This window comes from Lissotriton helveticus, chromosome 9 (genome assembly GCF_964261635.1).
Source record: "Lissotriton helveticus chromosome 9, aLisHel1.1, whole genome shotgun sequence".
NCBI classification, from domain to species: domain Eukaryota; kingdom Metazoa; phylum Chordata; class Amphibia; order Caudata; family Salamandridae; genus Lissotriton; species Lissotriton helveticus.
In genome coordinates this window covers 1,213,190,272-1,213,203,061 of record NC_136070.1, presented here as the reverse complement: position 1 = coordinate 1,213,203,061, position 12,790 = coordinate 1,213,190,272, and positions in this window count along the sequence as shown.

Here is a 12,790-nt window from a genome sequence, read left to right as displayed (position 1 = left end):
TAGCTTGCCCCATGCCAGAACCAGCTGCTGACTTGACACTTCTGAGACTACGTCCAGCCACTCAGGTGCCCCATAGAGGTGTCCTGAGGCAGCCACAAATAAGTTCAATCACTGCCCTCTCAGGGAAGAATGTGTACCAGAGATCACAGCCACTAACCGGCTGCTGACTCATAAACATGTGTAGTCCAAATGGGAGCAGGAGGTCTTTCCCTATAGAGGTCGAAGGAGATAGTGGTTGAGATAGTGATGAACCTGCTTCTCTGCCTCAGGTTGGCAAAGGTGCAGAATGGCTCATTTTCAGGTACCCGGTGCTCCTGACGCTATATGATGTTGTAGCTCTTTCACTGTATTTCTCCTTACTAGTGAGAACACGCTTTTCTCTGACCTGCTCAGTCAGACTAGAGTAATGGGGCTCTGGCTTCTCTGGGTCCTTCCTTGTTTATGATCTCATGAAAGAGGTCAGTTCCTTTAACAAGAGCAATGGAAGCACCAATTGATCTTCAGTTGGCCTGCAGAGCACCTGCTCAATGTGTGTGGCATTAAAATTTACATTTTCCTTTGCTGCAGCTCCTTTGGTGAGTGGCAGCGTCGTCAAAGCATGCTATAAAATAGGATAACCTCTCTTCCAACCTCTGCTTTCTAAGGCAAATACTTATTACGCTGTCTTCAAGCTACCAACTATGTATTCCAGAGTGGAGATCATTTTTAAAGTATTAACCTCTGTGCTGGAGGATCTGAGTGATGATATGGTCTTGGCTGCAGAGCAGTTCAGGAAATTTACAATCCATGCTTTCTTCTCCCAAGAACTTCAGGTCTGCTTGCCTTCCAGGTGACATACTCAATCCAGCCAAACACTGAAGGTTTCTCTTCAGGGGCCTCGCTGTGTTCCCAAAAATACACGGGTGTACAGATATCCTTGCATACAAAGCAACAGAAAGACAGGCACCTGCATACACAGAAAATGTACATCCAGGCTACCAATGCACACATTCAAAAGCAGTGGAGGCTGCTACTGGATAGGGATGTTGGGGTGTGCATTCTTTTTTTTTTTTTACTTTATTTACCAGTTTCTCAAGTGAAACATTGAGTATGTTAATACACATTGCTAATTACATAACATTGTTTGTGAAATAGACATCAATAAAGTACATCACCACTATCCGACATGTTTGACAACCATTGCAAACTGTGATAAATAACAGAACCACTTCTCCGACCCCCCAACCCACCCAACTGAACGTATCTCACAGGCTATGTCAGGTCCTGCAAAGAGGCTTCTTGATACTGATATTTCACTAATTGACGAATCAATCAAACTTAGTGCGCACATCGTGTTCAGCCCACTCCCGCTGGGACAGTCCCATGTTCCTGTTGTGAGGTATTTACGGACTGTGAGGCAGCTACATCGTTTTTTAGAGGACTCCAAATGTCCTTTGGTCGGGATGCCCTGGGTAAGGTGCTGCAGTACAGATCGCTATTAGTATTACAATATGTAAGGCTATTTAACCAGCTCTTTAAAGATGGGGCAGACTTTTCCCCCCACTTTAGTGCAATCTCCCTCTTTGCCAACAGTAACCCCAAAGCAATACATTTGCGGATCCCCTTCGGAAAGTTAACCACATAACCCATCAATGCGACCTCCGGAGTGGGTGCAATGTCCATCTCCCTCATGTTTTCCAATGTTCGAATTATGTCTACCCAGTATGTTTTGACTTTACCGCATGTCCATGTGAGGTGCACAAAATCTGCGTGTGGGGACCCACATTTCAAACAAAAGTGGGTCTGGTAGGGTCAATCTTGTGAATTTTCTCCGGAGTGACATAAAGTCTATGTAAAAATTTAAAGTGTATCAGTTTGTGACGGCTGTTTAAGGAGATTTCTTGGGGCGTGCATTCTTGGAGTGGTAATCCTGATTTGCTTCAATAAAACAAATTGGACTATTTCATTTTATAACACTGATTTGTAGAAGCAACTGTTTGGAAATATGGTATCATGCAGACTTAGAGTAACCCGGTAATGCAAGTTAGGGAGCATGAAATCAAATCACAGAGGCCTCAAAAATCTCTGTTTGGATGGAACTAGACTCTGGAACAATAATTTGTGTGCTTTATATTGTCCACTATTGAAAGAGTGGTCCCTATTAATATGTAAAATGAGAACCGTGGTTTCAGGCTGATTACTAGTCTGTCTGAGTCATGTCTTCTCCTGTCAGATATCTTCTGACAGTCGTGAGTTTTTGGATACCGAGGCAGTAGCCTCATTACTCCATATTCATTTAGAATTTTGTAGTCGCTGTTTAGGTTGTCTTATTGGTGTGTGACGCTTTGTCACAGTTGAGGTTGTATCACATGGTAAGCTCAGTGATGGGCCGCTGGTAGCGGTCAGTAGAGTTTGCAGATTTGTCAGCATGTTTCCTCAGAGAGTCTCGTCTTTGTCCATCTAGATCCTTCTGTTAGTGTTGAGGTTTGGGTGCCTGTCGCGGCGATTATGCCCTCAGGCAGTGAGCGGGTTTTAGTTGCTTGCCGAGGCTATTATGCCATCAGGGCAGCGGTGAGTATTGCGTATCTGCCGGCGTTTGCCTTACTAGTTGGTGTGATTTGCCTGTTTGTACATCCATGTGCCCATCAATAAATTCTGATGCAGTAACGGAGCTGGGCAGTTGATGGAAGATTCAACTAGAATTTGACAGTGATCTATTGACCTGCATTTTTCCTTTGTTCGTACGTGCACAGATGGCCTTACACCCACCCGCTTTATGAGAGCTCAGCTGAACCCCACCTCAACACTATCCACCAGCCCTTTAAGGAACACGCTGCATGTCGAATTAGGTGCTCCTTACCTCGTTAGTCCTGATGAAGACCCCACCCTAAGTCTGAACTTACCTACTTTACTCATTAGGGGTCGAAACGTGGACTTCAACCTGAACACAAGCAAGGACAACTGTAATCAATGTGACAGTGTTAATAGATTGCTATGTGTAAACTTTGGAATAATTGACCTTTCACTAAGGCCGGATCTGTACCACCATATGATGATGATGTATATATGTCACACTATCCTGTCCTTGTCCACTACCCCCACGTTTTCACTCCCACACTACCACCTTCCATCTCTCATTTCCTAAACCTGAGCACCGAATTTTGCAAATGTTTTGATTTCACTTAAGATGAAAGAGCAACTGCGTTGCCACTATTGAGAGTCGCTATTTTAAATGCAAATAAATGGCATACATTTGCCAAGGTGACATCTAGAATCGGTATTGTGGATGCAAGTAATTGTTATAAGCAATTTGTGCTACTTGACCACTTCTTTAATGTACCGCATCAATAAATTTTCGTCAACAACTTAGTGTATACAGAAAATGCATTGATTGTGCCTCAGTGCATTTGCTATGGCATCAAAAGGCTGGTAAAGCGTTTTTTCACTTTCTTGTAAGACATCCCTTCCACCACTATGGCCTTCAAGGCAAAACGTAGAGAGGTCACTGGGATTGTGAAAAAAGCATCCTGCCTAATTATGCTGGTTGAGATGTGAGAGTTGTCTTAATTACATCCCTTTCCTGAGAGCATAAACTAGAAAAATACAACTCTAATACTACCTTAATTCATTATGTAATACTCTGCAATTTTCAATATTAAATGGTGGTCTTTGATGAATTGGTATTCTGAGGATTTGTGCAGTTTAAGGTGGACCTCAAGAATACTGATTTATTTTAAAGTAAATATATATATAAATCAGGATATTGTGCCAGACAAACATTGGCATAAGGATATACATATTGGGCCCAGTTCCTATGTTGCCCTGCTAGATATGCAGGAACCATGAAAGAATGTCTGCATGCCAACACTTCAGCCACTCCCTGTGCAAGGATCAACAATTCCTTCAGAATTTAATACTTAGCAGCAAGCCTCGGCACTATGGAGCTTGCACTGATTCCCTGCTCTTGAACAGATCCAAACTCAACCCCACCTGCAATAAAAGGACACATTCAAGTCAGTCATGTCTCAGAAAAGACCCAGAGACAAAACTAGGAAATATAAATGCAGTACTATATACAAGAGTTGTGGTGCAGCGGCCAGAGCGGCTGACTCCAGAGTGCAGGGCTCACTGTTTGATCACAGGCGGCAGCTCGGCATCATGTGACTCTGGGCAATAGCTCACTTAATCTTTCCGATGGCCCCCAGCACCTTGAAACCCTTAACGGGGTGATATGTTTGAGCTTTACAAATAGGAATTAATATTATTATTATTTATTATCATACCCATATTAGTGAAACTAACCACAACTCACCACAAAGGATCATTATTCTTTGAATAATCCTTCCTTTTCGACTAACCCTGTCTCAACTCCTAGGTGCAGAAATACGAAGAAAGACTGACTAAGGGAAACACTGATGAAGCAATAGTAGGGTGAGAATGCTCACCTTATGAGAGTGCGGTGACTGAAGGTGTGTGCTTTTTCACGCTAAGCCACAGCAGGTGATTACGGAAGAAAATAAGAAAAGAAGGCGCTACAGTAAGTCAAACTCCACCAAATTAGGTATTTGTGAACATATATCACAACAAAGAGCTCAATAGAAAATTGTGTTGTATTTTTGATAATAGTTTCAACAATGGCTCCGTCGGGTATGAACACAATTACTTTAAATCATGTATTTATCTTTAACTGAAATGTAAGCATAACATTCCTACTTATTATGCTGCATCTGTTAGACCATAGAAGTGCAAAAACCAAACATTGTAAAGGGTCAGTACGATATTTTAATTATTGAATTATTTTTCATTCATTGTTTTGTTTGTTCTTATCAACTGACACCTTTGAATATGCATTAAAATTTACAAAATACGGCGCAACAATTCAATTTAGTGAACGAAGTGACATAGTGTGAAATAAATGTGACACAGTGACATGGTAACAAGTGATCTATATACACGTGCGTGAGGAAATATTAGAGGGAAGAGAAAGAATTAGAAAGGCCGATTCTTATTTTGCTGACACTCAAAACCAATAAACTATATTGAATAGATGTGGTATGTTGGACATGGTTAGCTGGTCCTTTGTGAGAGTCTGTCGACGTTTCGACCCTTGGACACCTTATTTGTGGGTCTCTAGCGGGTCTTCTTCAGGACGGGGGCAGGTGAGGATAATTGCGCCTGTTGGTTCAATTAAAAATTAAATTAAAAACCATCAGGTTTGGATTTTTGCACTAAATTTACATTTATCAGAAAACTGGTAGGGGGGGGATAAACAAATTTTTACCAGATCTTCAAGAATCAGACATCCTGATGTTCTATTCGGTCAGGGGTCTTCTTTTCAATTGGATGAATATCTGTGACCAAACATAGTTGTCAAATTTTATGCCAATTTGGAATCAAGAGGAGCTCTATTTCTACCCTCCTGATGTTAAACACTCACCTATTTGAAAATAACCTTTGGCATTTGTCCATGTATATTCCTATTCACTGGCGAATGTTTTAAAATATCAGGATCCCTTGTAATGTTTTCCAATATTCTGTAATGAAACAGTACATATATGTCATCAATATATTGTATTTAGTTTATATTGGAGTTCTATAATTTATTCCTGACGACCTCATCAGCTTTTCACTCACCATTAATATGAGGCTCTAATGATGTCTCCGTTAGTTTAGGTTGAGCACCGATGCCTCGTTTCCTCTTATGTGGCTATCCGTGCATATTCTTGGTGTTTTATGCGATCTAAAAATTAAATGAGGGGACGATCAGTGCCAAATACCTCGTTGGAAAACATTACAAGGGATCCTGATATTTTAAAACATTCGCCAGTGAATAGGAATATACATGGACAAATGCCAAAGGTTATTTTCAAATAGGTGAGTGTTTAACATCAGGAGGGTAGAAATAGAGCTCCTCTTGATTCCAAATTGGCATACAATTTGACAACTATGTTTGGTCACAGATATTCATCCAATTGAAAAGAAGACCCCTGACCGAATAGAACATCAGGATGTCTGATTCTTGAAGATCTGGTAAAAATGTGTTTATCCCCCCTACCAGTTTTCTGATAAATGTAAATTTAGTGCAAAAATCCAAACCTGATGGTTTTTAATTTAATTTTTAATTGAACCAACAGGCGCAATTATCCTCACCTGCCCCCGTCCTGAAGAAGACCCGCTAGAGACCCACAAATAAGGTGTCCAAGGGTCGAAACGTCGACAGACTCTCACAAAGGACCAGCTAACCATGTCCAACATACCACATCTATTCAATATAGTTTGTTGGTTTTGAGTGTCAGCAAAATAAGAATCGGCCTTTCTAATTCTTTCTCTTCCCTCTAATATTTCCTCATGCACGTGTATATAGATCACTTGTTACCATGTCACTGTGTCACATTTATTTCACACTATGTCACTTCGTTCACTAAATTGAATTGTTGCGCCGTATTTTGTAAATTTTAATGCATATTCAAAGGTGTCAGTTGATAAGAACAAACAAAACAATGAATGAAAAATAATTCAATAATTAAAATATCGTACTGACCCTTTACAATGTTTGGTTTTTGCACTTCTATGGTCTAACAGATGCAGCATAATAAGTAGGAATGTTATGCTTACATTTCATTTAAAGATAAATACATGATTTAAAGTAATTGTGTTCATACCCGACGGAGCCATTGTTGAAACTATTGTTGTATTGCCCAGGTTCTGAGGGATACTGGGTTACCCCATAAGAATTTTTCTTGTATTTTTGATGGCAGTTTCATTCTGTTCCTGAGGATAGGGTGCTTGAGTAAAGAATTGAGTTGTGTCAGTGAGAGCAAGCACACAAGTGATACGCGGAAGGTAGGATTCAAGTACAAGAGATAGCCATCTCAACCAGACTCTGCATTGCTAACAAGTGTATCAAGGGCAATTCAGGTACAGAACACAGAAGTCTGTATCAAACTCCACATGTTCCCAACTGTATCAATGACAATGTTTGCAGAGCAGTAATTTGTGTCTTGTATTTAGACAATACAACTTAGCTTCAAGCAGAGAAACCTGGTTGTTGCGTGCGAAGTACATGCCTACCAATCGAGGAATCCATTCTCCCTCTCAGTCCATCCTGTGTCTCTTTTGAAGCAGGTCTCTGCCTTCCTGTTGAACTCAGTAGTCTGGGGACAGGGTTCAGGGAAGCACCAAAATGTATCGCTCACACAAGATACAAGGGGACGGTGTTACAGCAGGTACAGATCAGATCAAACAGGTAGCCATCATGGTGTCATTTATATTTAACATTAAATTAAATTTCATTGTAAATTTACACATATTTTAAAAAAGTCGAAATCAATTAATTTATTTCCCCATTATTTAATACAGGGTTATATTTTAAGTTTCTGCCTCTGTTATGTTCTATGGGAAGGTATACAGTACCAGCGGTTGGCCATGTATAGTGCTGGACTTACAAACTTAGCAAATTTACTTCTGTTTGGGTCCTTTCCGGTTGTAGTAACTTTACACTCGTAAATCTGGCTTCTCACCCTGTTTTAGGGGGCGGAGACATATAAGTCTACACTCCGTAGTAAATTTACACTTGGAAATCGTGAATAGCCAAGTGTAAGTGTAAATTTACACGTGTAGATTTACTCACATGTAAATATACTTCTGTGAATAGGCCTCATGTCTCCCTTATTACACAGTATATAACTTGACAACAAGGCCACAACTGGCACAACTGGGGTGGAGGTGGTTTTCACGACAAGGCAGAGGGATAACTCTCAACAGAAAAATGCCACTTTGTTATGATCCCGCACAGATTCTGAATGCAGTGTTAAGTACTAGCATGCTTTGGTTAAGTGATGGAGCCAAGATTAGATGTTAACCCCTTCCACACGGGGCTAATTCCCCCGCGGTGGGGGTGGCCGCGCGCGGTGCCACGGTGCTCGTGACGAGCCCAGCTCGTCATGCTGCACAGTGGAGCTGTGCGAATGACGAGCGGAGCTCGTCACAACTCTGCCCAGTCCCATGAACGCCCGCGCAGGAGGGGAATTAGCCCTGCGTGAGCGTTCCGCAGCAGTTATGACGAGCTTAGCTCGTCATGAGCACAGCTCCACTGTGCCTCATGATGAGCTCAGCTTGTCATAAGTGTCGAAGGAGTTAAGTATTCTTGGTCCATGACCAAAACCTACTGTGGAGTATGGGTATGGGCGGACCGGAATAACAGGCGGGGAGGCCGGATGAAGTGCGCTATGATCAGTGAGTATTTATTGAGATACAGAAGTAAGGTCCTTGAAGAACAAGTGTGGTGGGGTGAGTCCCGGGTGGTTATGCAGGGCTGGGGTCGTCGCGTTGCAAATCCAGGGAGGTGGGGTCTTCGGTAGTACGTCCGCTGCTGGGCTGAGGTCGTCTTATCCAGGAAGAGGCAGCGGTGTCCCTCGGAGGTATATGGGGAAAGAGAAAAGTACAGGGCGGTTAGTCCTGATCAGCCAGGACTTTTGAGTACTACCACCTACACCGGGGAGTGAGGGAGTTGAAACCGAGCGTGAGGAAGGGACGGTGGTAGGGTAGATGGGGAAGGAAAGACAAGATGGGGAACGGGGAGAGGGTGCTACTTGTGTGGAAAAGGTGTCTGGTCTTATATACAGTGCCGGTGGTACAACTATACTACAGTGAGACGGTGATCGTGCTGTCCTATATACATTAATTACACTTAACTACAGGGGAAACACGGAGAAAGGTTACAATGTACTCACGTGCCCCGCCGTAACTCTCTTCCGAGTTACGGCCGCTCTCCAGCCACCTCCTGAGGTCGCCACCAATCTTCTGTCCAAACGTCCTCTTCCTCTTCGTCGTCTCGTGTTCTCCTCTCCGCTCCGCTCTCTGCTACTGGTTCTCCGCTTCCTGCTGCCTCCTGCCACGAGTCCGCTGCTGGGAACCCCTCGTCTACCTGGTTGTCGGCTTTTCTATGTTCCGGGCAGGAACCGGGGTAAACACTTCCGGGGTCGAGGGTGGTCACTTCCGGTCCTTCCTGAATCGCCTCACTTCCGGGGTCACTAGAGATCGCTTCCGGTCCTCCGCGCACCGTTGTCGCTGCCGGCCCCTGCAGGGAGAAGGAGAGAGGAGTAGCCCTGGTTGGCGGAGAGGCTGCATGAGCGGTCTCGGAGGTCAGGGAGTCCCCACTCGGTCGCCGCCCCGGGGAGGTAAGGGAAGTTTCTTCACATCCCCTTTCCCTAGCAGTCTTTCTTGTAGGGGTTGAAGGAGGCGGATAACGGGAGAGGTAATCCGCATTACCCTGTTCTAGCCCTTTCCGGTGTAAAGTTCTGAACCGAAAGGGCTGCAGAGAGAGGAACCACCATAGTACTCGGTCGTTGTGGCCTCTGTTGCGTGCCATCTATTCTAGCGGGGCGTGATCAGTGTATAAGAGGAACTCCCGTCCCTCCAAGTAGTACCGAAGGCTTTCTACTGCCCATTTAATCGCCAGTGCCTCCTTTTCGACAACTGCATAGTTCATTTCACGTGGGAAGAGTTTCCTACTGAGGTAAAGGATCGGTTTCTCTGCCCCCTCCGAATCCTTCTGTGACAGGACAGCCCCCAAACCCTGATCGGACGCGTCGGTCTGTAGGATGAAGGGCTGGGTATAATCGGGACTGATTAGTACAGGCTCAGAAACCAGAGATTGCTTGAGCAGGTGAAATGCATGTAGCAGCAAGGGAGACGGATGTTTTAGTATCTCTTCTGTTTTTGTGGTTTTTCTCAGGAGATCCGTCAGAGGGGCCGCTGTTTGGGAAAAGTTGGGGATAAATCTCCTATAATAGCCCAACAACCCGAGGAAGGCACGGAGGTCTTTCCGTGTTTGTGGGAAAGGTATGGCTTGAATGGTCTTGATTTTGTTGTCCTGAGGACGGATGACCCCTTCACCCAACAGGTATCCTAGATACCTCACACTCTGTGCCGCTAACGTGGTCTTGGAGGGGTTGATGGTGAAGCCATATTTTCCAAGGGAGGAGACAACAGACCGCAAATGGTGTAGGTGTTGTTCCCAACCATCACTATAAATGACGATGTCGTCTAGGTAAGCCCCGGCGTATTGGGAATGGGGTCGTAAGACCAGGTTCATAGCCCTCTGGAACGTAGCCGGGGCTCCGTGTAACCCGAAGGGCATTACTTTAAACTGGAACAAACCCTCTGGGGTTGAGAATGCGGTCTTTTGTTTTTCTTCTTCTTTTAACGGGATCTGCCAATAACCCTTGCATAGGTCAAGGGTGCTTATATACTTAGCCTTGCCTATTCGCTCTACCATCTCGTCTACGCGGGGTAGTGGATAGGAGTCAAAAGCAGAGATTTTATTCACCTCTCTGAAATCGATACAGAATCTAGTAGAGCCATCGGGCTTAGGCACCAAGACGATGGGCGAATTCCAGCTGCTGCTGGAGGGTTCTATTATGCCCATTTTCAACATCTGGTTAGTTTCTTCTTTAATGACGGCTCTACGGGCTTCAGGGATTCGGTAGGGTCGTTGTCTTACCGTCTTTCCGGGTTCCGTGTGGATGGTATGTTCCACCACGGTGGTGTGTCCTGGTAAGGACGAAAACACTGCTTGCAAAGAGGACAAGGACCTTCGGAGGTCCTGTTTATTGCTTTCAGGCAGGTCTGGGTCAAGGCAACCCTCAAAAGGAAGGGATTGAGTACCGGATAGGACAGGACGGGGTCCCTCCCACTTTTTCAGGAGGTTTACATGGTAGATTTGGGTGACCCCTCGGCTGGCATCTGTTTCGATTTCATAGGTGACAGGAGTCACTAGTCTTAGGACGGGGAATGGGCCCTGCCACTGCCCTAGCAGCTTCTGGTCAGAAGACGGTAGGAGTAGTAACACGAGGTCTCGGGGAACAAAGGTTCGGGCTTTTGTTCCTTTGTCATACTGGTGTTTCTGTGTGTTTTGGGCGGCCAACAGGTTCTGCCTCACTATCTCTCTAATCTCGCCTAAGTGGGTCTTGAGGTTGTCTACATATTCGGGTAGAGGTCGGGTTCGATATGGTTCGGCTTCCCAGCCCTCCCGAGCCATGTCTAAGAGGGTCCGGGGAGCCCGTCCGTAAAGCAGTTCGTAGGGAGAATAACCAGTGCTGCTTTGCACTTTACAGCAGATGGCAAAAAGGGCAAGAGGAAGCATCTCCTCCCACCTTTTGCTCTCAAGGCCTAATAGCTTTTTGAGGGTGGTTTTCAAGGTAGCGTTGTAACGCTCCACCAATCCGTCAGTCTAGGGGTGGGAAGCGGAGGTTCTTATTTGCTTGATACCCAGACTGGAACAAACTTGGCGCATGAGGGATGAGACAAAGGGTGTCCCTTGATCGGTCAATATCTCGCGGGGAAAACCCACCCTAGAGAAGATGGAAATGAGGGCTTTTGCTATGTTCTGGGTGGTGGGTTGTCTCAGGGGCACTGCTTCCGGGAATCGGGTGGCATAGTCTACTATTACCAGAGCGTACCTACACCCACTCCTAGAAGGTAACATGGGGCCTATAAGGTCCATTCCTATTCTGGTAAAGGGGACATCAATGAGAGGGAGAGGTTGGAGAGGCACCCTCGGGGGACGATACCGGCTGTTTTTCTGGCACACCGGGCATTCCCGGCAGTATCTCTTAATTTGCGTATGTACGCCAGGCCAATAAAACTTCTCCAGGATCGTTTGTCCAGTCTTTTCATCACTGAAATGTCCTCCGAGTAGGTGACTGTGGGCCAAAAACAGTACCTTGTCCCTAAACAATCCAGGGATAACCAACTGGGGTATTGTCTGGGGCCCCCCCTTCCTGTACAGAAGTCCATTCTTTATGAAGAAGTAGGGACCTACTTGTAACGGGTCTTCATTGGGCAGGGCACGGCCCCAGGCGTCGTGTAACACAGGATCCTCTTGTTGAGCCGCGCGGAATTCTCTATCCGTTTCCCATGGATGTGTGTCCACCTGAGCGGGGCAAGCCAGGGTAAAGTCTATTTTTTCCTTTTTCTTTTGGGTTTTTGACTTGGGCGTTTTGGAGGAAAAGTCTGATGAAGGGGAGTCTTGGGAAAACGGTGCTTCAGACCACCATCTCTTCAGGGAGTCTGTTGTGTCCTGCAGGAGGTGGGGAAGACCGCTGTAGTCGCTACCTAGAATAGCTTGTTCGGGAAGATTAGGTACCAGACCAACTGTTAGCAAGCTTCCTTTATCCGTGGGGTGTTGCACACACACTCTTGCTGTGGGGTAGCTCTTCGTATCGCCATGGACGCATTTTATGGCCACGGTACCTGTCACGGGTCCAACAGGGTGTGGCAGCTCCTGAGGTCGCAGAACGCTATGCCGGCACCCCGTGTCGGCAAGCGCCATCAATCGATGTCCCTCAATCCTAACAGGACAGCGGAATGGCGGAGGGGTTGCTTCATTAGTGAGACAAACATAGTTCTTGGTCAGTCCTATGTCCATGGGTTCCTCCTTCTGGGGGCAGATGCGAGCTATGTGTCCATAACCACCGCAATGGTAACATTGTGGTCCGGGCTGCGGTGGCCGAGACATGACAGGGTAGGGCAACAAGGGCGCAGGATCCGGTTTCCTGGTCACAGGAGGGGGCCTTTGGAGCCGGAGATGGCTGCCATGCGGTATGCGGGGAGGATGTTCGTCCTTAACACGCTGGGACTCCTGCGCTCTACTATAGGCGCTGGCGATCTCCACGGCACTGTCGAGGGTCAGGCGAGCGTGTTGGCGTACCCATTTCTGTGTGGCCGGGTGTAATGACGCTAGGTATTGCTCCAGGTAGATCTTGGATAGGATCTCTTCCTTGCTGGCCGTGGTGGGCTTCAACCATCT